At 42.6% G+C, this 25,648-nt stretch overlaps 1 protein-coding gene across 1 annotated transcript in view; it reads left to right on the top strand.

Annotated features, from left to right (window-relative positions):
* The first annotated feature begins 8,870 nt into the window (after nt 1-8,870).
* LOC143807956 (nuclear pore complex protein Nup160-like) overlaps nt 8,871-25,648 on the top strand; it is a 31,357-nt gene continuing 14,579 nt past the window's right edge. The window contains exon 1 of the transcript XR_013221845.1: nt 8,871-9,303. The gene's annotated coding sequence lies outside the window, so the exon portion shown is untranslated. The remainder of the gene's footprint in view (nt 9,304-25,648) is intronic.

Here is a 25,648-nt window from a genome sequence, read left to right as displayed (position 1 = left end):
AATGTTCATCAGGATCTATTTCTGAGTTTTAAAAAAAAAAGCGTGAAAGATGAAATTGCTCATGTCAGCCACGATGTACTCTCTCTGTACTTCAGAGTTTTCTTCCAGTCTGTGTTCCTGTTATTTTAAGCTCTTGTTCGGTTATAGATAAAGCCATCTCCATGGAGCTCCGAGTCGCACAGCTAGTATCTCATTAGTTGTGTAATTGGCCAAATTCTCTCTATTTTAGCTCAGAAGATAAGAATAGAACCAGAAAACTATTACACGATTCAAAGTTTCTTTTATCTTTTAGAACCAAACTGAATATTTCTTAGCATATTAATCGAATTGTTATGTTGTTTGCTATATAGCAACATTTAGATTAGTTATTTAGTAGAAATAAATGTAATCTGCAGTTTATACACCGATCTAATCACATTGTTTCTTTGTCTCTTCATTCATTATGTATGGTGCTCATAGCTTATATCTGCATTGACACATCCAGCTACTCTCTCTCCAAAATGACCCTAATAAGCCCTATGGTATCATACATCAAGGCACTTATATTACACAGGTCAACAAAAAAAAAATTTTTTTCTGGTGTCCAAAATATTTTAATGAATTTGGGGTATTTTTGGGGTGCTGATTCTGAATATGCTATCAGTTTTGCCAGATTGGCTCAAGTTTTTGACATTTTTGGTATCTTATTTATAGCACTTGTTGGTAAATGCGACGCATCATCTCATTAATTTCTTTGGATTAGTACTTGAACTGAGCAGTTCTCATGTATCGAATTATTACGAAAATGGAGCAAAGGACAAAGAAAAAGCTTCAAATTTGGTGTTCCAATGGTGTGGAGAGAGCCAAAAAATCATCATGATGACTGTTATTTCTGTGCAGTGCAAGTGCAAGGATTCAATAAGCATAAGAAACGAAAATGGGAGTAACATGGAATCTGCAAGAAGGCCTGTCCCTCATTGTGAAGATGTGCCTGTACCTGTGTTTACCATAAATAACAGTCATCATGATGATTTTTTGGCTCTCTCCACACCATTGGAACACCAAATTTGAAGCTTTTTCTTTGTCCTTTGCTCCATTTTCGTAATAATTCGATACATGCTTTGCACACTATGTGTGGTGCCCAAAACTTGTCTTGGTCCCCAAGCATAACCCCAAAATAGGCAAAATACACTTTTTTTACGAAGTCTGTTATGTTTCTTCTATGTTTTGGCAGTGTGTATTCACCACAAATGTAACAGAATGAGTCTGGATCGTTAAGACAACTTCTTCTTGATGAGTTCATGCTTTTCACTGGAAAACAGACAACAACATAAAGTTAGTGCAAAAATCAAGCTATGAACAAACTTTTAGAACACTAATTAACACAAAACTATATTGAGAACTGCTCAGTTCAAGTACTAATCCAAAGAAATTAATGAGATGATGCGTCGCATTTACCAACAAGTGCTATAAATAAGATACCAAAAATCTCAAAAACTTGAGCCAATCTGGCAAAACTGATGACATATTCAGAATCAGCACCCCAAAAATACCCTAAATTCGATGAAATATCTTTGGCACCAAAAATGCTGTTGACCAGTGTTATCAGTAGCATAGATGATTCACATTACTAACACTTATAGTCCCTGATTTATTGCGCCGGTCTTGATGAGGAGGTATGTTCGAGTCAGACGCTCCTGACAGCTCCGTGCGCCATCCCAGAAATCTTACTCCAGTGCCAGACAGAAGAAAAATGTAGGGAGCACCACAGTACAGGTGCTTCTCACAAAATTAGAATATCATCAAAAAGTGAATTTATTTAAGTTCTTGGCCAGGGCCAACAAGTGCTAAGCATCTCTGGGAACTCCTTCAAGATTGTTGGAAGACCATTCCCGGGGACTACCTCTTGAAGCTCATCAAGAGAATGCCAAGAGTGTGCAAAGCAGTCATCAAAGCAAAAGGTGGCTACTTTGAAGAACCTAGAATATAAGACATATTTTCAGTTGTTTCACACTTTTTTGTTATGTATATAATTCCACAAGTGTTAATTCATAGTTTTGATGCCTTCAGTGTGAATGTACAATTTTCATAGTCATGAAAATACAGAAAAATGTTTAAATGAGAAGGTGTGTCCAAACTTTTGGTCTGTACTGTACATCCGCATGTCCTGCGTACCCAATGTTATAGAAAGTTACGCAGGACGCATGCAGAAGTAGGCGGACCTAAGCAGAAGACATGCAGAAGTGGGCAGAGCTTCAGGGAGGAAGTACGCAGCCGTCCACAATGCCCCAGTATGCAAGTGTGAACGTAGCCTTAGGCTCGGCGCACATTTGTCCTGCACTCTGTGCTGAGCGTTTACAAATATGTGTTTCAGACGGAACCCCTGAAGGAATATTCCATATAATGAGGCAGATGAAGTCACTGTGGACACCATAGGACCTGTGATCTGGCAGTGTCTGTCTTTTTTGGCGTGCATAAAAGTGCCGTTGGCCAGTTTTGTACACTTCTGAAAAGAGGGACAACGCTGAACAGAGGCCAGATGGAGGCCAGAGTAACTCTGCTGCCTCATTACAGTGAGCATCTCCCTCGATGGTTTCATCTGAATTACGTCACTCGAAGATATAAAGGGTTACCCCGATTTAAGTGCTCAGCGTAGAGCGCCGGATAAATGTGATTCAAAACCTTATGTAAAATGTTCCCAATAAAAGCTTCAACTTAATCCACAATAAAAGCAAGTGCCCACTCACACTCTTCATCTGTCTACAGAAATATAGGGGGTTTCCTCATTACTGGAAGCACTCCCTTCAGAGCCCCCAGAGAGCCTAAACCAAATATAGCATCCAAATGTTTGGCATTTCTGACGCGATGAGAGCCCGCCAAATTACGGGTGCGTGTCTCCAGAAGCATGAGATGGGCACAGCGTACTGGTCACTACAATGGCAGTTTGCAATTTTCAATCAGCAACATCCACTGCTGCTTGATTCCGGAAAACTTACATGGATATCAAGAAGAGCACACCAAAAAAACGATAATATAGCCCAAAAGTATTGAAAAAAAAATGCAATTTGTTTATTAACATCTATAAATACATAAATAGACAATTGAAACAGGGGAGAAAAGGAGAATGGCCACAAAGTGCATAAGTGCAGATACAGGAAAAAGGAACCTAGGACGTAGTGTGTTTGGCCACAAATCAGTCATACATTAATAACATTATACTTAGCGAATTGCTATCCCTAAAAAGAGTAATCAAGATCATATACCCTATAATATTTCTCCATAGTCTGGTGACCCCACAGCTATAATGTATAATTATTATTATTTATTATTATAGTGCCATTTATTCCATGGCGCTTTACATGTGAGGAGGGGTATACATAATAAAAACAAGTAGAATAATCTTGAACAATACAAGTCACAACTGGTACAGGAGGAGAGCTGATCGTGTAGCGGTTTGGTCGATCGGTGGTTACTGTAGGTTGTAGGCTTGTCATAATGAAGGCATGTGCACAAAACAAACCTTTCATGGAGTCAAAATTGTTCTGTAGATAAATTCCCAAAAGGTTATCATTTCCAAAATGGGGTCACTAGAGGGGGGGGGGGATTCTGCTCTTCTAGCACTTAGGGACTCTGTATATGGAGTCCGCAAACTATTATAGAAATCTCTGCTCTCCAGGATGCCTCCTGTGTAACAGTACTACCATCTCAAGGAGGATCACAAGGAAATGGACAGCATGTGACTTTAATATGTGTCTGAGCAAAGAGTCTGAATACTTATTACCATGTGATATTTCAGTTTTTCTTTCTTAATAAATATGCAAAAATTTCTACATTTCAGTCAAGACGGGGTGCAGAATGTACATTAATGAGAACGAAAATTAACTTTTTTGAATTTACCAAATGGCTGCAATGAAACAAAGAGTGAACAATTTAAATAGTTCTGAATACTTTCCATACCCACTGTATAAGTAATTTTGAGCTATTTAAATTGTTCTTGTTTCATTGATTTTTTTTTTAAACAGCAGAAAGTTTGTTCATTTTGCCAAAACAAACAAGCAACTAATTTGCAAATAGGGAAGAGAGGGGTAGATGATTTTGTGAATAATTTTGATTCTAGCTATATGTATTGTGGTGCTGATGCAACATACTAATAAATGCTGTTACATGTGACCACCTAGATCTATGATGACATCCATACTACATTTCTTGTGCTAACTACATTCCTTCATGGGCCCAGAAATCAAGTCATTAATGGAATTTACCAATTGGAAGAATTTGTTCTGTGACAAATCAAATCAAGTTTTAAGCTGCTGGAAATGTTAATATCCGTAACATGATTGTTTTTCATTCAGAATTACAGACAGCGCTTTGGATTGGACTTTTAGCCACAGACTAAGTAGCTCAGTACAATGTATCTACTGTGTTCTCAGATATTACTTTTTAGTTGTAGAAAAACAGTCTCAGAAAATCAATGGAACAAACAAGCTGCCTGGGTTTTCTTAGATATGAAGATGGTTGCTAAGGTGTGGGTTGCTATGCATTATAAAAATGTCAGGACCTCTATATTTCTATCATTTCTCCATAGCTACATTGTAGATGTCATATATGAGGTGATTACAAATCCCTGTGGAAAATATAGCATTGGCCTTTCTGGATAGATGTCGTCATGTGTCACATCTCGGCCAAAATGCCATAGGTCCTCACTAATTGGACAATTATATGTGTAGAGGAGAAACATTACCAATCTTAAATGGCTAGATCTATTAATTGGTTCACCTATCAGAAAATGTATTTATTACAGAACAAGAACCGTGACATTGGGAGAAGGGACGCTTTTTAAGACATTGAGGTGGTCTTCAACCTGTAAAAACAGACGTTGTACCTGATTCTTCAACAGTGTTCCCAGAGAACCGAGCGCATGGAACATATGCGCGTCACACCCCTTTGAAAGCTTGAAGAGTTGCTATAAAAGTATTCATAAATGCACAGCACGATATGCAACAAATAATATACACTTACATAACGCACGCTTTACACCCACACATACTATGTACCTGCCAAACACTGAAATAGTAGAAGTGGGCCACTCTAGAATCATTCTAGCACACTATGGGCCAGATTCTCTAAGGAGAAAAAGGAAAATAATAAAAAATCCTGAAAATGATAATTGTAAGATTATTAACAACATCATAAACTGCTGCAAAATACAAAGAGGAAAGATGAATCTCTGGACAAAGATTGAGGACAGAAAGTGGTGCCCTGTTCAGAAGAGGAAAAGAATTCAAGCGCTGTTTAATCCGATGAATTCTAATTATTATTGCAGTTACTACTACTTTAACCATATCCCGCAGTGCCATGTAATCAGAGGAAAACAGTACAAGCACAAATGAAAATTACATAGACTATTACATTTTTAATTAGTACAACAGCCATTGAAACTAGCACTAATCATTAAAGCCTGGAATGCAAAGCAGATGCGTAAAATGAAAAAAAAAAAAGAAGGAATTAATTTAGTTTGATGGACTTAACACACATTGATATCAGAGAAATTGAAATTGATATGGTAGGGGGAACTAGTAACCTGGCCGGCACCAGTTTTTGTGTGATGTAAAGCACACCATGGCATGGAGGAGATGGAAAAGATAGCAGTGGCAACTCAGTGAGGAAAATTACCGTATTTTCTGGTGTATAAGACGACTGGGCGTATAAGACGACCCCCAACTTTTCCATATAAAATATGGAGTTTGGGATATACTCGCCGTATAAGACGGGGGTCATCTTATACGCCCAGTCATCTTATACGGCGTGTGCAACGCGGATGGTTCCCAGGATCTGGAGGAGAGGAGACTCCTTCAGGCCCTGGGATCCATATTCATGTAAAAAATAAAGAATACAAATAAAAAATATGAGATATACTCACCCTCCGACGGCCCCCGGCTCTCAGCGGTGCAAGCAGCGGCCTCCGTTCCTAAGGATGTAATGAGCGAAGGACCTGCGATGACGTCACAGTCACGCGACCGCGACGTCATCGAAGGTCCTTCGCTCATTGCATCCTTAGGAACAGAGGCCACCGCTTGCACCACTGGGAGCTGCGGGCCGTCGGAGGGTGAGTATATCTCATATTTTTTATTTTTATTCTTTTTTTTACATGAATATGGATCCCAGGGCCTGAAGGAGAGTCTGCTCTCCTCCAAATCCTGGGAACCATACAGGACCACTCCCTGCACACACCGTACCCGGCGTATAAGACGACCCCCGACTTTTGAGATGATTTTCAGGGGTTAAAAAGTCGTCTTATACGCCGGAAAATACGGTAAATCCAGTTACCAAATACCCGCTGTGAAACCAGTTGAATTTTTCTTAAATGGAACCTGACCGCTGATACATCCACCCCAAATCACGGGCCCCATGTACAAGACCCTGGCTGCATAATTTCTGCAAGGTATGTTTAACCTCTTAACGACCAGATGTATTTCAGTTTTTGAATTTGTTTTTTGCTCCCCTTCTTCCCAGAGCCATAACTTTTTTTATTTTTCTGTCAGAATGGCTATGTAAGAGCTTGTTTTCTGCAGGATAAGATGAATTTTTGAACAACACTATTGGTTTTAACATTTCGTTTACTGGAAAACTGGAACAAAATTCCAAGTGGGTTGAAATTGCAAATAAAGTGCAACTGCACAGTTGTTTTTTGTTTTGCTTTTTTTTTTTTACCATGTTCACTAAATGCTAATTATGATTTTCCAGGTCATTATGAGTTCATAGACGCCAAACAGGGTGAGGGCTTATTTTTTTGTTCCGAGCTGACGTTTTTATTGATATCATTTAGGTGTAGATACAATCTTTTGATCTCCCAGTATTGCATTTTATTGCAATGTAGCGGCAACCAAAAAAACGTAATTCTGGCGTTTTTTAATGTTTTTCTTGTCATGCCGTTTAGCAGTCAGGTTATTTTTTTTTTCATTTTGATAGATCGGGCGATTCTGAAAGCGGTGATACCAAATATGTGTATATTTGATTTTTTTTCTTGTTTTATTTTGAATGGGGTGAAAGGGGGTGATTTGAACTTTTTATTTATATTTTTAAAACTTTTTTTTACTTTTTGCATGCTTCAATAGTACTTTGAACTCTTCTGCTACACACAGGCGATGATCAGATCGGGCTGTGTGAAGCAGAAATGCTCACTTGCTAGGAGGGCTGGTCACTGGGTGGCGCTCATAGCATTCTGGCAATGACAACCATAGAGGTCTGCTGCAGACCTCTGGATGTCATGCCGACCAATCGGTGACCCCCGATCATGTGACGGGGTCACCAATGGGCGGGATTAGCAACATGCTTCCGGTAAGTGTGAGTTAAATGCCGCTGTCAGAGATTATTTAATTAGTTAACAGCAGCGGGTGGATTGCGATTCCATCCGCTGCTGTTTGGGGCACATGTCAGCTGTATAGATCAGCTGTCATATGCCTGGAAAGGTGTGGGCTCAATGCCGGAGACCGCACCAAACGGGGAGTCCAGCATGGGCGTTCTATGTCGGAATGGGGCTAAAGTGAACCTGTCACATGATACACAATACCCAATGGGTAAGCATGTATCAGGCACTGGATGTATTATCATATCATAGAAAAGCATTAAGAGCTGTCAGGGACTGAGATCGCGATGCAGACTAGTCAGAAAGGCGAGTCTCTGTTGGCTTCTCCCTGTCCTGGATTGATAGGTCTATACCTATGTGCGCATATAGAAAAGATGGAGATGCCGCCAGGGACCCACCTGTCCGACTGGTCTACAGCACAGTCTCAATCCCCAGCGGCTTTTAAGGTATGTTCTTTTTCTGAACAGCCACAGCGTTCCAGAGTCAAACATTCCTGGCTGAAATCATCACTGCCACAAAGTAATACGTGGAGCACAAGAGAAGATTTTTTGAATGTGTGTAAGAACACTTAAAACGGTGATAACTATCATAGATGGTGTACAAACTGAAGAGTATGATTATAAACAAAGTTGTAAGAAGCGATGGAGCGAAGTCAAGCATTGTGAAAAGCTTTGTGAATAAGGATCAAAGTTTGAAATTGCATTAAGTCAGAGGAAGGAGTAATGAAATGAATGTAAACACTGAGAGCGATCGATATCAGAGAGAAAGATCAATATGGTAGATGCATTCAGGATAAATTAAAGATGAGCCAATTTGATTGCTGAGAGGTTACTTCAGTTGATATGGAATTAGAATAGACAATATGAGAAATAAGGAGATAATGCATTGTAGTGGGGCAATATCGTAATAGACCATATGATAATTCACTGAAGTTTATACTACCAAGTCTGTACTACTTTGTTTTCATCATTGGCGTACAGCTCTTATGCAGAAGAGCTCTGTTTCCAGAAGACAGCAGAGAGCAGGCAGCTCATCGAGAAGACCCTTAAACCTTGACTAAAGGGGAATCTTTTACTTATACTTCTGTTACAAAGGCAATGAAATATGCAAGGATTCTGGCCATGTATTCAAAAGAAAAGGATTGGTCCACATGTCAGAAATGCTGCAAACTAAGGTCTATAATTGTCATTTCTAGGGATCCTTAATTATTTGTCCAAGTATCACATAACTAAGAAATAACAATTTTGTTTAGGAATTAATAGGTGTTTGTTGCAAGTGTAAAATGGTGGACAATGCCCTTTGGTGGTCAAAGGAAAAGGTGAAAGCAAAGGAAGAATTACAGTAGTAGGAACTGAATAGTGGGAACCTATTTTCCGAGAGGAAGAGTTTAAAGGTGACACTAGGTCAGGTGACACCTGTATCCCAATTGCTAATTATAAAAGGGCTGGGGAGGCCAAGAGGAGGCAGTTGGTGCCAGAACCTGTACCAGGACAGGTTGTGTGCCTGCTAGGTGGGCTTAAAGCCACCACTTTCACAGAAAGGTCCGAGAGCGGTCAGATGAGGCCTGAGCTGTGCAGAAGATCTGTTCCCAGCACCAGTAAAAGTCTGTGACCAACACCAGTAGAAGATCCGTATCCCACACCAGAAGTCCATGACCAGATCGCAACCAAGCTTGGGAGACAATTCGGCTGTAACAGACGACCATTCCTGTGGGCCATTACTTCTCATGTAGATGTACGGTACAGGGTGTGGACTCGGGCCGTGCTTCAAGGAAGGGATTCGGCCAGTGCGATTAGCACACTGGATACCCAGTAACTCACATATCTAGGACTAGCGTTCTAGCGGGAAATACCGGTGACCCCCGCTAGGGCTAGTGTAACGATCAGAGGTGTTTACAGAGACAACGAAGGGGACAGGCCTAGTACTGAGAGTGACGCCCATGAAATTAACACATAAAGGTATTAACAGTTGTTTAATAGCTAGATAACAAGAACACTGTACGTAATAGAGCATTGCATAGATATTGTATTTAGCCGTATTGCGGTGTCATAATATACTGTATGAACCCTGTTACTGTAACCCGCCATATAGTGCTTGCGTGTGTGCATATACAGTGGTGTGAAAAAGTGTTTGCCCCTTCCTGATTTCCTATTCTTTTACATGTTTGTCACACGTAAATGTTTCAGATCACTAAAAAATTTAAATATTAGACAAAATGCATTTTTTAAATGAAGATCTTTATTATTAAGGGAATTAGAAATCCAAACCTACAGGGCCCTGAGTGAAAAAGTGATTGCCCCTCCCCCAAAACATGAATTAACTGTGGTTTGTCACATCTTGAAGCTGAGTTCTAATAATTCCCTAGCCATGCCCAGGCATGATTACTGCCACACCTATTCTCAGTCAAGAAATCACTTAAATAGGACCTGCCTGACAAAGTGAAGTAGACCAAAAGATCCTCAAAAGCTAGACATAATGCAGCGATCTAAGGGAATTGTGGAACAAATGGGAAACAAAATAATTGAGATCTATCAGTCTGGAAAAGGTTATAAAGCCATTTCTCAAGCTTTCAGACTCCAGCGAACCACAGTGAGAGCCATTATCCACAAATGGTGAAAACATGGAAAAGTGGCGAATCTTCCCATGAGTGCTGACCAACACTATATCATAAACTCATTTGAACTGTAGCGTGGGAATTTTTGCCAAGAGTGTGCAAAGCAGTCATCAAAGCAAAAGGTGGCTACTTTGAAGAACCTAGAATATAAGACATAATTTCATTTGTTTCACACTTTTTTGTTAAGTATATAATTCCACATGTGTTAATTCATAATTTTGATGTCTTCAGTGTGAATGTACAATTTTCATAGTCATGTAAATACAGAAAAATCTTTAAATGAGGTGGGTCCAAACTTTTGGTCTGTACTGTATACCCATATCTATCAAAAACAGATCAAGGCAGCACACCATAATAAAGTAGAAAAAAGTGGTCTTTTAATGGTCCATATGGCGACGTTTCGATCCCAAGTGTGGATCTTTCTCAAGCCTGGTATGTATCTGTGAGGCTTGGCACCCTTTTCCACCTGTGCTATTACTCTATTCATCTTATATCTATCTATCGATGTATCTATACCGTAGATCTATGTATCTGTCTCTCTATCTATAGATTTATCTATCTATAGATAGATAAAAATCTGTGTTAGGCCGGGGTCACACTTTAAGAGAAACTCGCACCTCAATACCTGGATACCTGGTACTGCCGCCGGCACTTGGACTGGAGCGCTCAGCTGCATACAAATACATGCAGCTGCATACTCCAGTCCCGAGTGTCGGCGGCAGTGCCAGGTATTGAGGTGCGAGACTCGTGCGAGTTTCTCGCATGTGTGACCCCGGCCTTAAACACAATATCTGTTTAATTTAAAAAAAAAATGAAAAAAAAATTGCATGGGCTCCCGCACAATTTTAATGTCCAGAGTGGGAAAGCCGGTGACTGGGGGCTGGTGTTTATAGCCTGGGAAGCGGGTAATACCCATGGATCTTCCCAGGCTATGAATATCAGCCCACAGCAGTCTGCATAGCTGTTACTGGCTATTAAAATAGGAGGACCCCCCCAAAAATGACGTGGGGTCCCCCTATAATTTATAGCTAGAAAGGCTATGCAGACAGCTGCAGGCTGATATTCATAGCCTAGCCTAGAGAGGGGCCATGGATATTGGACCCCTGGCTACAAATACCATGACCCAGCCGCCAGAGAAATGGCGCATCTGTAAGATGCCAATTCCGGCACTTAGCCTCTCTCTTCCCACTGCCCTGTAGCGGTGGCATATGGGGTAATAAGGGTTAATGCCACCTTTGCATTGTAAGGTGACATCAAGCCCGGTTAGTAATGGAGAGGCATCAGTAAGATACCTATCCATTACTAATCCTATAGTAGTGAAAGCGTTAAAATAAAGACACAGCCAGAAAAAAGTATTAAGTATTAATATTCTTAATTTCACCATACTTACAACCACGCCTAATTCCCCGAAGCCAAAGATCACCTGCGAAAAATAAAAAATAATAAACCAACAGTATACTCCCTGTTCCGACGTAGTCCAATTAATAACGAGTGTCCCACGACGATCTCCCCTATAGAACAGTGACATCATGAGATGTGACCACTCTTTAGGCCTTCAGTGACACACTGACAGGAAACGGCTCCTGCAGTGTTATCACTGAGGGTTCAATGAGTTCATTGCTCTCACTTTACAGCACTGCTGCGTGAGAATTTTCCCACGCAGCTGTGCCACAAGTGAGAGTATGAACTATACTGTACTCACAGCGGCGGAGGGATACAGTGCGGAAGGATAACTTCTGTTATTGTATCCCGGAGTCCCTGGAAAGTGGTCTCATCTGCCGATATGACAGCTCTCCACGTGAGATCGTCGTGGGACACTCGTTATTACATGGATTACTGCGGATCAGGGAGTATATTGTTGTTTTATTATTTTAATAGTTTTTACAGGTGATTGATGGCTTCGGGGACTAGGTGATTGGTGAGTATGTACTCTATGTTGTATGTACTGTATGTGTCTGTTTTTTTACACTTGAACACAGTAGCTGGATGATGGGACTACTGCTGTCCCATCATCTGGCTAGCTGTCACTTTAGCAGACATAGCTGGATGGGACTAGAAGTCTCATCGGACGATGCCTGCCTACATACAGACCCGCACACACACAGACCCACACACATCCACAGATACACACACACACACGCACAGCCCCACAGACACCCACACACAGCCCCGCAGACCCCTGCACAGCTCCACAGACCCCCGCACACAGCCACACACACAGCCCCACAGACCACCGCAGATACAAACACCCGCAAACCGCCCCAACACACACAGTCTCCACCCACACACACAGTCTCTGCCCACACACTCTTCCCCCTCTTGATCTGCAGCATTTCTTGCACGCAACTCCGTAGCAAAACAGCAGATCCTGTGGTTTCGCTGCAGATTTGACTGAATCAATTGAAGTCAATGGGTGCAGAAAAGCTGCAGATCCGCAAAAAGAATTGACATGGTCCTTTTATGAATCTGTATCTTTCAGTGAGGAATTTTGCACACTATTAGCACAGCATTTTTCCCCCCATTGATTTACATTGTACTGTAAATCAGTTGTGGATTTGCAGCGTTTCTGCGCGGAAAAAACGCTGCAGATCCACAGGAAATCTGCAACGTGTGCACATACCCTTAGAGACGGCTGTCAGTCAGGGCCAGGGGGTGCGACTACAGCCACCACTCTGTATACACAGGGTTAGGAAATAGAGGATGAAATACCGAATTCAGGAATCTGTCATTTGTTGTTTACAAACTGTGAAGGATTTATCATCATGGTTAATATAGCCAGACTAGTCCGGCAACTAAGCACCTCACTGTCTATGGACTTTGTACATGGAGAGACTGGTGTGGGTGGGGTTAGCTATGGTATGGGCGGGGTTAGCTTCCTCAGCTCTGCTTCTTTTTAAATCTAAAAGCTCTGATTGTGTGAGAACAACTGCACCCAGTAATTTAAGTGATACATCGTTGGATTGTGCTTCCTTTTTCCTACATTATGCTGCTCTCAAATAAGGTAGCAAAAACTTGTTGACAGATTTCCTTTAACCTGCAGATGAAACACATATCTGCAGGTTAATAGTTTATTTTCACATCACAGGTTCCCTTTAAGGGGCAGTCAGACATATTTTTCCTTAGTAACTAGATTATGTTCTTTTAGAATAGTCCACAAACACACCGCATGCTCATCAAGTTTATGACAATATTCCAATTATTGCACTTTAATGATGACAACATTTTGTTTTTTGATCATATTGCAAGAATGTGGCAATGTTTTAAAGATAATTAGATTGTCCTAGAAGAAAGCACTGCAAAGAATTATTACTGCTTACTTGGCATTAGATTTTTTACACCCCTCAGCTTTACTACTATGCATTAATAGAGCATTATGGCTTTTCTCCATCGCATTTCAAAAGTACAAGAATTCATGAAGAGTTAAAGCCTCTACAGGTTTTGCAACTACTATGCATTATTTATAGTACTGGCCTCTGCAAATACAATATAGCAGTTGGGCTCCGAAGGCTCTGGTGCTAGCGGATGCAGTGCTTGTTTGACTGTCTACCAGCTAAGTTATTGGGATGAAAGTCAGCCTACTGCCACCTGTCTTTTTTTACCTATAAAAATGGCCAACTCCTTTAACCCCTTAATGACGTCAATACATATTTTTACTGACGTGAGATATAAGAGAATAGCATCCTCATACATGTGACAATCCAGCAGCTGTCGGCTGTACACTACAGCTGACAACTTGCTGCATCAGCCACGATCAGTGTCGGCACCATCCATATCTGTTTAACCCCTTAGATGCTGCTGTAAATAGTGACTAGACTACATCATATAAATGATTAACAGAGTGTGGGGGCTCCTTCTCTAAAGGTACCTTCACACTCAGCAACTTTACGAGAACGACAACAATCCGTGACGTTGCAGCGTCCTGAATAGCGATCTCGTTGTGTTTGACACGCAGCAGCGTTCTGGATCCCGCCGTGATATCGCTGGTCGGAGCTAGAAGTCCAGAACTTTATTTGGTCGTCAGGTCGGCGTGTATCGTCGTGTTTGACAGCAAAAGCAACGACGCCAGCAATGTTTTACATGGAGCTAACGACCTGTGAGAACGATAAGTGAGTCGCCGTTACGTCACAGGATCGCTCCTGCATCGTTCTGGAGCTGCTGTGTTTGACGCCTCTACAGCGACCTAAACAGCGACGCTCCAGCGATCGGCTCGTTGTCTATATCGCTGCAGCGTCGCTGAGTGTGACGGTACCTTAACCCCATCGGCACCCTGAGATCATGATTGTGTGGTCCTGATGTTTGCCATGGCAATTCACAGCCAAATAAAGGCTTTAGAGTCTGCCGGCTATAGGGGCCTGTTCAGAAGTTAGCAACATTTAAGTGGTAAAAATAATTTTTTTCATTCCTGTCATGTCACTTTGCATTCGTTACTTAACATCACCTGAAGGGTTAATAAACTACCTGACAGCAATTTTCAATATGTCAAGGGGTTTTTTAAAATGGTCTCACTTTTGGTGGTTTTCCAATATCTAGGACCTCAAAAGTCACTTCAAACCTGAATAGGGCCTTCAAAAAATAGGTTTTGTACATTTCCTTGAAAAAATGAAAAATTGCTGCTATATTTTAAACCTCCTAAAAAGATAACAAAATAAAATAACATTTTACAAATGGTGCTGATGTAAAGCAGACATGAGGGAAATGTTATTTATTAATGTTTTGCTGTGGTATGACTATCTGGATTAAAGGGATAACCATTCAAAATGTGAAAACTGCAATTTTTTTAACATTTTTGTCAAATTTCTGATATTTTTTATAAACACAAAACATATAGACATAAATTTACCATTAACATAAAGTGCAATATGTCATGAAAAAACCATCTCCAAATCAATGGGATCTGTTGAAGCATTCCAGAGTTATTACTACACTAGATGGTGGCCCGATTCTAACGCATCGGGTATTCTAGAATATGTATAGTAGTATATAGCACAGCCCACGCAGTATATAACACAGGGCACACAGTATATTGCCCAGCCAGGTAGTATATAGCAGAGCCCACGTAGTATATAGCAGAGCCCACGTAGTATATAACACAGAGAAGTATGTACACACAGCCCAAGTAGTATGGCAGCTTTCTGGAGACCGTCCCCGGCCCGTCCGTCCATGAGAGGAGCAGATGTACGGCCGGTGGTGAGAGCGGCAGAGGCGCCATCTCCGGCAGTGCAGGAGCAGCACACGGCCTGCGCCTAACAATAACAGGACACGTGTGTAGATGACGGAGAAGCCGAGGGCCCGGCCGGGAGTATGGCTCACACGGGACGCCCTGCAGGACTCCACAGTGACGGCACATGGGCTGGCTCCGAAGAGCTGTTCACGTGCGGTGTGATAGTCCGCCCTTCCAGTAGTCCAGCACAGAGGCCGTTGCTGGCGGAGGACATCGTGGCTGCTCCTGGGAGTGTGCGGAGCCCCGGGCACAGGTCAGATGATGGCGGCCACTGTGATCTCCCCATTGTATTTCCATGTCCCGCATTGTGAGCGCTCGCTGCTTCCTCCCCATTATAACCTCGTGCACCCTGTGCGGGTCATGTGTCAGCAGTGACGCACGCAGGGGCACTGACGGGGGGAGTAGGGAGGGACTAATCGGACTGTGGCCGTCGCTGATTGGTCGTGGCAGCCATGACAGGCAGCTGGCACGACCAATCAGCGATGCGGGATTTCCGTGACGGAAGTTGCCGACAGAAAGACGGAAGTACCCCTTAGACAATTATATATATAGATAAAGGGACACTGGTCAGATTTAAAACATTTGGCCCCGCCACTAAGTTTAGGCTAAAGAAAAGAATTAAAAAATGTTATGTCCCTTCCATATCATCTTTTTTATTGTGAAAGACACAATAATCATTAAAGAGATTGTCCACTACTTTAACCCCTTAATGACCCCAGCTGTTTTTGGTTTTGCGTTTTTCACTCCCCTTCTTCCCAGAGCCATAACTTTTTTATTTTTCCATCAATATGGCCATGTGAGGGCTTATTTTTTTGTGGGACAAGTTGTACTTTTGAATGACATCATTGGTTTTAGCATGTCGTGTACTAGAAAACGGAAAAAAAATCCCAAGTGCGGTGAAATTGCAAAAAAAGTGCAATCCCACACTTTTGTTTGGCTTTTTTGCTAGGTTCTCCAAATGCAAAACTGACCTCCATTATGGTTCTCTAGGTCATCACGAGTTCATATACACCAAACATGTCTAGGTTCTTTTTTATCTAAGTGGTAAAAAAAAATCCAAATTTTGCAAAAAAAAAACAAAAACGCAGGTTTACAATACCCGTAGCGTCTCCATTTTTCGCGATCTGAGGTTGGGTGAGGGCTTATTTTTTGCGTGCCGAGCTGACATTTTTAATGATACAATTTTGGTGCAGATACGATCTTTTGATCGCCCGTTATTGCATTTTAATGTAATGTCGTAGCGACCAAAAAAAGTAATTTCTTTCTTGCTATGCCGTTTAGCGATCAGGTTAATCCTTTTTTTATGGATAGATCGGGCGATTCTGAACGCGGCGATACCAAATATGTGTAGGTTTGATTCTTTTTTTTTAATCGTTTTAGTTTGAATGGGGCGAAAGGGGGGTGATTTGAACTTTTATATTTTTTTTATTTTTGTCATATTTTTTTTAAACATTTTTTTTTACTTTTGCCATGCTTTAATAGCCTCCATGGGAGGCTAGAAGCTGGCATAGCCTGATCGGCTCTGCTACATAGGAGCGATGCTCAAATCGCTCCTATGTAGCTGAATTACAGCATTGCTATGAGCGCCGACCACAGGGTGGCGCTCACAGCAATCTGGAATCAACAACGATAGCTTTCTTCAGGAGACCTCTGGTTGTCATGCCGATACATCGCTGACCCCCGATCACGTGACAGGGGTCAGCGATGCGCGCATTTCCAGCCCGATGGCCAGAAGCGCTAGTTAAAGTAAAGGACAACCTCTTTAACTGTGCCACTGTTATTGGGGTCGGATCAGAAAAAAATGCGGGGTAGCAATGCAAACTCAAACTAGTCTAGTCTTTGGGAGGATATGGCATCACTTAGACTATTCATCCTCTATGTCTTCGGTTCTATGATGCTTCTAGCTCCAAATAAAGTTTTGAAGTTTGACTTGTGGATTGACCTAGAACAATTAGACTTGTGGGGGCCAATTCATCAAAGCTTTTACACCAGAAAACTAGCATTAAACCCTTTAAAAAAGCCAAGACTCTCACAAAATGTGAAGTTGTGCGAAACTTTTAACTTTTGGCATTGACATCCCAGTTTGAAGCAGCTATGACAAAAATGGTGAAACCATGGAAAAGCCAAGGCAGAGCAGAGCGTGTGTATTCTTGCCTGTCAAATTCCTTAAAAGTGCTTGTATTTCTTATGCCGAAACACTACTCAAAGTCCATTGCTCATACCATAGAGCAAAAGCGCTAAATTTATTAAGTGGCGTGCACCTCTTAATCAATCCATTTGGTGGTTTTTGTATAATCTTTGTGTGAAGTTTTCATTTAATGATATTTTCATGCATGGGGACGGGTCTGTGGGCAGGGTCTTTTCTTGGTGCTCTACTCTCTAATTCATCCTCCTGTTTGAATGACAGACCTGCCTCCTATTTTATATATTGCGCCAACACAGTAATTGCTATGGTCTCAACATTGTTTCCAACAGAATGGTGCTGGCTGCGCAGTCGCATCTCCAAGTCATTGCACTTGTTCTTAATCTGCGCATGTGCCGTCAACTGACTTCACTAGCAAGATGTTTGAGCAGCAGTAAGATGTCTTCTGCACACAATTCTGAGGTAAAATCTGTATTCACTGAAGACAGACTTCCCCATTACTGAGACAGGAGATGGTGTCTGCTACTGATAAGATTCTATGTAGACGAGGGGTAGTGCTCTGCCTCTAGCGCCTCCCTCTGTCTACATAGAACTGTATCAGTACTGAGAATTCTGATCAATTCTGGCAGAGAAAGAAGCAGATTTCTCTGATAAGATATATTACGATATATTACAAAGTTGCTTATTTTTTATTTTATGTGTACTATTGATTTATTAAATAAAAATTACAACAATGATTGCTCTTCAAGCCTGTCTATACCCACATATTTAACCCTTTTCTGGCATTGGACATACTATTCCGTCCATGTACCTGGGACTTAATTCCCATGGATGGAATAGTACGTCACGCCGATTGCGGCCGGGTGTCAGCTGATTCTCACAGCTGACACCCGGCACTATTTGCCAGGAGCGGTCACGGACCGCTCCCAGCATTTTAACCCCCGAAACACTGCAATCAAACAAGATCGCAGCGTTCCGGTGGCATAGAGAAGCATCGCGCAGGAAGGGGGCTCCCTGCGTGCTTCCCTGAGACCCTCGGAACAACGCCTCCTCCCTGCAGACCCCGGATCCAAGATGGCCGCAGGGTCCTTCCAGGTCCTGCTGGGAGGTGGCTTGCCAGTGCCTGCTGAGAGCAGGTGCTGGAAAGCCTCCTTCACTGCCTGTCAGATCGCTGATCTGACACAGTGCTCAGCAAAAATTCCTAAATAAAGAAAAAAAATATTGTTCCAATACTGGAAATACATTTCTTTGTGTAAACCTTCCCCCCCAAAAAAAACAATGAAAGTACACATTTAGTATGGCTGCATCCGTAACGACCCGACCTATAAAACTGTCCCACGAGTTAACCTCTTTAGTGAACACCGTAAAAAACAACAACAAAAAAAAATGCTTTATCATCATTCAGCCAAATAAAAAGTGGAATAACACGCGATCAAAAAGACGGATATAAATAAACATGGTACTGCTGAAAACGTCGTCTTTTCTCAAAAAAAATGAGCCACCATACAGCATCATCAGCGAAAAAATAAAAGTTATAGCTCTCAGAATAAAGCGATGCAAAAACAATTCTTTATATAAAATAGTTTTTATTGTATAAAAGCGCCAAAACTTAAAAAAAATGATTGTACTGACCCGAATAATAAAACTGCCTTATCAATTTTACCACACATGGAATGGTATAAACGCCCCACCCAAAAGAAATTCATGAATTGCTGGTTTTTGTTCATTCTGCCTCCCAAAAATCGCAATAAAAAGCGATCAAAAATGTCATGTCCCAAAAATGGTACCAATAAAAATATCAACTTGTCCCGCAAAAAACAAGACCTCACATGACTCTGTGGGCCAAACTATGGAAAAATTATAGCTCTCAAAATGTGGTGATGCAAAAACTATTTTTTTGCAATAAAAAGCGTCTTTTAGCGTGTGACAGCTGCAAAACATAAAAACCGATATAAAACCCCACTATAAAAAGTAAATAAAACCCCCCTTTATCACCCTCTTAGTTAGGGAAAAATAATAAAATAAAAAAAAGTATTTATTTCCATTTTCCCATTAGGGTTAGGGCTAACGTTAGGGTTGGGGGTAAAGTTAGGGTTAGAGTTGGGGCTAAAGTTAGGGTTGGGGTTAGAGTTTGGATTACGTTTACGGTTGGGATTAGGTGTGTTTGGGGGTTAGGGGTATGGTTAGGGTTATGGTTGGGGTTAGGGGTGTGTTGGGGTTAGGGTTGTGATTAGGGTTAGGGGTGTGGTTATGGTTAGGGTTGGGATTAGGGGTGTGTTGGGGTTAGGGTTGGAGTTATAATTGGGGAGTTTCCACTGTTTAGGCACATCAGGGGCTCTCCAAACGCGACATGGCGTCCGATCTCAATTCCAGACAATTCTGCGTTGAAAAAGTAAAACGGTGCTCCTTCCCTTCTGAGCTCTGCCGTACGCTCAAACAGTGGTTTACCCCCACATATGGGGTATCAGCATACTAGGACAAATTGGACAACAACTTTTGTGGTCTAGTTTCTCCTGTTACCCTTGGGAAAATAAAAATTTTGGGGCTAAAAAATCATTTTTGTGGGAAAAAAATTATTTTTTATTTTCATGGCTTTGTGTTATAAACTTTAGTGAAGCACTTGGGGGTTAAAAGTTCTCACAACACATCTAGATAAGTTCCTTGGGGGGTCTAATTTCCAAAATGGGGTCACTTGTGGGGGGTTTCTACTGTTTAGGCACATCAGTGGCTCTGCAAACGCAACATGACGCCCACAGACCATTCCATCAAAGTCTGCATTCCAAAACGTCACTACTTCCCTTCCGAGCCCCGACGTGTACCCATACAGTAGTTTTCTCCCACATATGGGGTATCAAAGTACTCAGGACAAATTGGACAACTTTTGTGGTCCAATGTCTCCTGTTACCCTTGGAAAAATACAAAATTGGGGGCTAAAAAATCATTTTTATGGGAAAAAAATTATCTTTTATTTTCACAGCTCTGTGTTATAAACTTTAGTGAAACACTTGGGGGTTCAAAGTTCTCGCAACACATCTAGATAAGTTCCTTGGGGGGGGTCTAGTTTCCAATATGTGGTCACTTGTGGTGGGTTTCTACTGTTTAGCTACATCAGGGTCTCTGCAAACACAACGTCATGCCCGAAGACCATTCCATCAAGTCTGCCTTCCAAAACAGCGCTCCTTCCCTTCCGAGCTCTGCCATGCGCCCAAACCGTGGTTGCTGCCACAAATGGGATATCAGTGTACTCAGGACAAATTGCACCACAACTTTTGGGGTCCAACTTCTCCAGTTACCTTTGGGAAAATAAAAAATTGGGGGCGAAAAAAAAAACATTTTTGTGAAAAAAATATGATTTTTTTTATCTTTACGGCTCTACATTATAAACTTCTGTGAAGCACTTGGGGGTTCAAAGTGCTCACCACACCTCTAGATAAGTTCCTTAGGTGGTCTACTTTCCAAAATGGTGTCACTTGTGGGAGGTTTCCACTGTTTAGGCACATCAGGGGCTCTCCAAACACGACATGGCGTCCGATCTCAATTCCAGCCAATTTTGCATTGAAAAGTCAAACGGCGCTCCTTCCCTTCTGAGCTCCGCTGTCATGAATCCCCAATGGCTAGGGATAGCACAGGACAAGCAAAGTACAAATAAATAACGGACGAGCTCTAGGGTGATGGAACCTGGGTTGACCGCTGCCCTACGCCTGACAAACGCAACTAGAGATAGCCAGGGAGCGTGCCTACGTTGGTTCTAGACGCCACGCACCAGCCTAAGAGCTAACTAGTACTGCAGAGAAAATAAAGACCTCACTTGCCTCCAGAGGAATGAACCCCAAAAGATATAGTTGCCCCCTCACATGTATTGACGGTGAAATGAGAGGAAGGCACACACATAGAGATGATATATATAGTTTTAGCAAATTGAGGCCCGCTGTAAACTAGAAAGCAGAACGATACAAAAGGGGACTGAGCGGTCAGCAAAAAACCCTAATCAAAAAAAACCATCCTGAGATTACAAGAACCCATGTGCCAACTCATGGCACATGGGGAGAACCTCAGTCCACTAGAGCTACCAGCTAGCATAGAGACATAATAAGCAAGCTGGACAAAAAACCAAACAACTGAAAATCAGCACTTAGCTTATCCTGAAAGATCTGGGAGCAGGTAGGCAGGAACCAAACAGAGCACATCTGAATACATTGATAGCCGGCAAGGGAATGACAGAAAGGCCAGGTAAAATAGGAAACACCCAGCCTCTGATGGACAGGTGGAAACCAAAGGCCGCAACCCACCCAAGTCACCCAGTACCAGCAGTAACCACCAGAGGGAGCCCACAAACAGAATCCACAACAGTACCCCCCCCTTGAGGAGGGGTCACCGAACCCTCACGAGAACCCCCAGGGCGATCAGGGTGAGCTCTATGGAAGGCGCGGACCAAATCAGTCGCATGAACATCGGAGGCGACCACCCAGGAATTATCCTCCTGACCATAACCCTTCCACTTAGCCAAATACTGGAGTTTGCGTCTGGAAACACGAGAATCCAAGATCTTCTCAACAACATACTCCAATTCTCCCTCCACCAGCACCGGAGCAGGAGGCTCAACCGAAGGAACAACGGGCACCTCATACCTTCGCAACAACGACCGATGGAACACATTATGAATAGCAAACGATGCTGGGAGATCCAAACGAAAAGATACAGGGTTAAGAATCTCCGAGATCCTATAAGGACCGATGAACCGAGGCTTGAACTTAGGAGAAGAGACCTTCATAGGGACAAAACGAGAAGACAACCACACCAAATCCCCAACAAGAAGTCGGGGACCCACGCGGCGACGGCGATTAGCAAACTGCTGAGTCTTCTCCTGAGATAACTTCAAATTGTCCACCACCTGATTCCAAATCTGATGTAGCCTGTCCACCACCACGTCCACTCCAGGACAATCCGAAGACTCCACCTGACCAGAGGAAAAACGAGGATGAAACCCCGAATTACAAAAAAAAGGAGAGACCAACGTGGCAGAACTAGCCCGATTATTAAGAGCAAATTCGGCCAGTGGCAAAAAAGCAACCCAGTCATCTTGATCAGCAGAAACAAAACACCTCAAATAAGTTTCCAAGGTCTGATTAGTTCGCTCCGTCTGGCCATTCGTCTGAGGATGGAATGCAGACGAGAAAGACAAATCAATGCCCATCTTGGCACAAAACGTCCGCCAAAATCTAGACACAAACTGGGATCCAATGTCAGAAACGATATTCTCCGGAATCCCATGCAAACGAACCACGTTCTGAAAAAATAAAGGGACCAACTCAGAGGAGGAGGGCAACTTAGGCAAGGGCACCAAATGAACCATCTTAGAAAAGCGGTCACACACAACCCAGATAACGGACATTTTCTGTGAAACCGGGAGATCAGAAATAAAATCCATGGAAATGTGCGTCCAAGGCCTCTTCGGGATGGGCAAGGATAACAACAACCCACTGGCCCGAGAACAGCAAGGCTTAGCTCGAGCACACACTTCACAAGACTGCACAAAGGTACGCACATCCCTAGACAAGGAAGGCCACCAAAAAGACCTGGCCACCAAGTCTCTAGTACCAAATATTCCAGGATGACCAGCCAACACAGAAGAATGGACCTCGGAGATGACTCTACTGGTCCAATCATCCGGGACAAACAGTCTTTCTGGTGGACAACGATCCGGTTTATCCACCTGAAACTCCTGCAATGCACGTCGCAAGTCTGGGGATACGGCGGACAATATTACCCCATCCCTAAGGATACCAGTAGGCCCAGAGTCTCCAGGAGAGTCAGGCACAAAACTCCTGGAAAGAGCATCTGCCTTCACATTCTTTGAACCTGGCAGGTATGAAACCACGAAATTGAAACGAGAAAAAAACAACGACCAACGAGCCTGTCTAGGATTCAAACACCTGGCAGACTCAAGGTAAATGAGATTCTTGTGATCAGTCAAGACCACCACACGATGTTTAGCACCCTCAAGCCAATGACGCCACTCCTCAAATGCCCACTTCATGGCCAAAAGCTCCCGATTACCCACATCATAATTGCGCTCGGCGGGCGAGAATTTTCTAGAGAAGAATGCACATGGCTTCATCACCGAGCCATTAGAACTTCTCTGTGACAAAACCGCCCCCGCTCCAATCTCGGAAGCATCAACCTCAACCTGAAAAGGAAGTGAAACATCTGGTTGACACAACACAGGAGCAGAAGAAAACCGGCGCTTAAGTTCCTGAAAGGCCTCCACGGCCGCAGGAGACCAATCAGCAACATCAGCACCCTTTTTAGTCAAATCAGTCAAAGGTTTAACAATACTGGAAAAATTAGCAATGAACCGACGATAAAAATTAGCAAACCCCAAGAACTTCTGAAGGCTCTTAACAGATGTAGGTTGTGTCCAGTCACAAATAGCCTGAACCTTGACGGGATCCATCTCAATAGTAGAAGGAGAAAAAATGTACCCCAAAAAAGAAATCTTCTGGACTCTGAAGAGACACTTTGAGCCCTTCACAAACAGAGAATTGGCCCCCAGAACCTGAAACACCTTCCTGACCTGTAGAACATGAGACTCCCAGTCATCAAAAAACACCAAAATATCATCCAAATACACAATCATAAACTTATCCAGATATTCACGGAAAATATTGTGCATAAAGGACTGAAAGACTGACGGAGCATTGGAGAGTCCAAAAGGCATTACCAAATACTCAAAATGGCCCTCAGGCGTATTAAATGCGGTTTTCCACTCATCACCCTGTTTTATCCGCACCAGATTATACGCACCGCGAAGATCTATCTTAGTGAACCACCTAGCCCCCTTAATGCGAGCAAACAAATCAGTTAATAATGGCAATGGATACTGATATTTGACTGTAATCTTATTCAGAAGGCGATAATCTATACAAGGCCTCAGGGAACCATCTTTTTTTGCCACGAAAAAAAAACCTGCTCCCAGAGGGGACGAAGATGGACGAATATGTCCCTTTTCCAAGGACTCCTTAATATAATTCCGCATAGCAGTATGCTCTGGCAGTGACAGATTAAACAAACGACCCTTAGGGAACTTACTGCCAGGAATCAATTCTATAGCACAGTCACACTCTCTATGAGGAGGGAGCGAATTGAGCTTAGGCCCCTCAAAAACATCCCTATAGTCAGACAAAAACGCAGGGATCTCAGAAGGAGTAGATGAAGCGATTGAAATCGGAGGTGCATCATCATGAACCCCCTGACATCCCCAGCTTAACACAGACATTGTTTTCCAGTCCAGGACAGGATTATGAGTTTGTAACCATGGCAGACCAAGCACTAGTACATCATGTAAATTATACAGTACAAGGAAGCGAATCACCTCCTGATGAACGGGAGTCATGCGCATGGTCACTTGTGTCCAGTACTGCGGTTTATTCATAGCCAATGGTGTAGAGTCAATTCCCTTCAGAGGAATAGGAACTTCCAGAGGCTCCAGACCAAAACCGCAGCGTTTAGCAAATGACCAATCCATAAGACTCAGGGCAGCGCCCGAATCCACATAGGCATCGACGGAAATGGAAGACAGTGAAAAAATCAGAGTCACAGACAAAATGAACTTAGGCTGCAGAGTACCAATGGCAAAAGATCCATCAACCCTCTTTGTGCGTTTAGAGCATGCTGATATAACATGAGCTGAATCACCACAATAAAAACACAATCCATTTTTCCGCCTATAATTTTGCCGTTCACTTCTGGACTGAATTCTATCACATTGCATAGTCTCAGGTGCCTGTTCAGAAGACACCGCCAACTGGTGCACGGGTTTGCGCTCCCGTAAACGCCGATCAATCTGAATGGCCATAGCCATAGACTCATTCAGACCTGCAGGCGTAGGGAACCCCACCATAATATCCTTAATGGCCTCAGAAAGACCATTTCTGAAGTTTGCAGCCAGGGCGCACTCATTCCACTGAGTAAGCACCGACCATTTCCGAAATTTTTGACAATATATTTCCGCTTCATCATGCCCCTGAGAGAGGGCTAATAAAGCCTTTTCAGCCTGAATCTCCAGGTTAGGTTCCTCATAGAGCAATCCCAATGCCAGAAAAAACGCATCCACACTGAGCAATGCAGGATCCCCTGGTGCCAATGCAAATGCCCAATTCTGAGGGTCGCCCCGCAGGAAAGATATTACAATCTTGACCTGTTGAGCAGGGTCTCCAGAGGAGCGAGATTTTAAAGAAAGAAACAATTTACAATTGTTCCTGAAATTCAGGAAGGTAGATCTATCTCCAGAAAAGAACTCTGGAATAGGAATTCTAGGTTCAGACA

The sequence above is a fragment of the Ranitomeya variabilis genome, chromosome 2, assembly GCF_051348905.1.
Source record: "Ranitomeya variabilis isolate aRanVar5 chromosome 2, aRanVar5.hap1, whole genome shotgun sequence".
Lineage (NCBI taxonomy): Eukaryota > Metazoa > Chordata > Amphibia > Anura > Dendrobatidae > Ranitomeya > Ranitomeya variabilis.
This window is presented reverse-complemented; position numbering and strand designations above follow the sequence as displayed.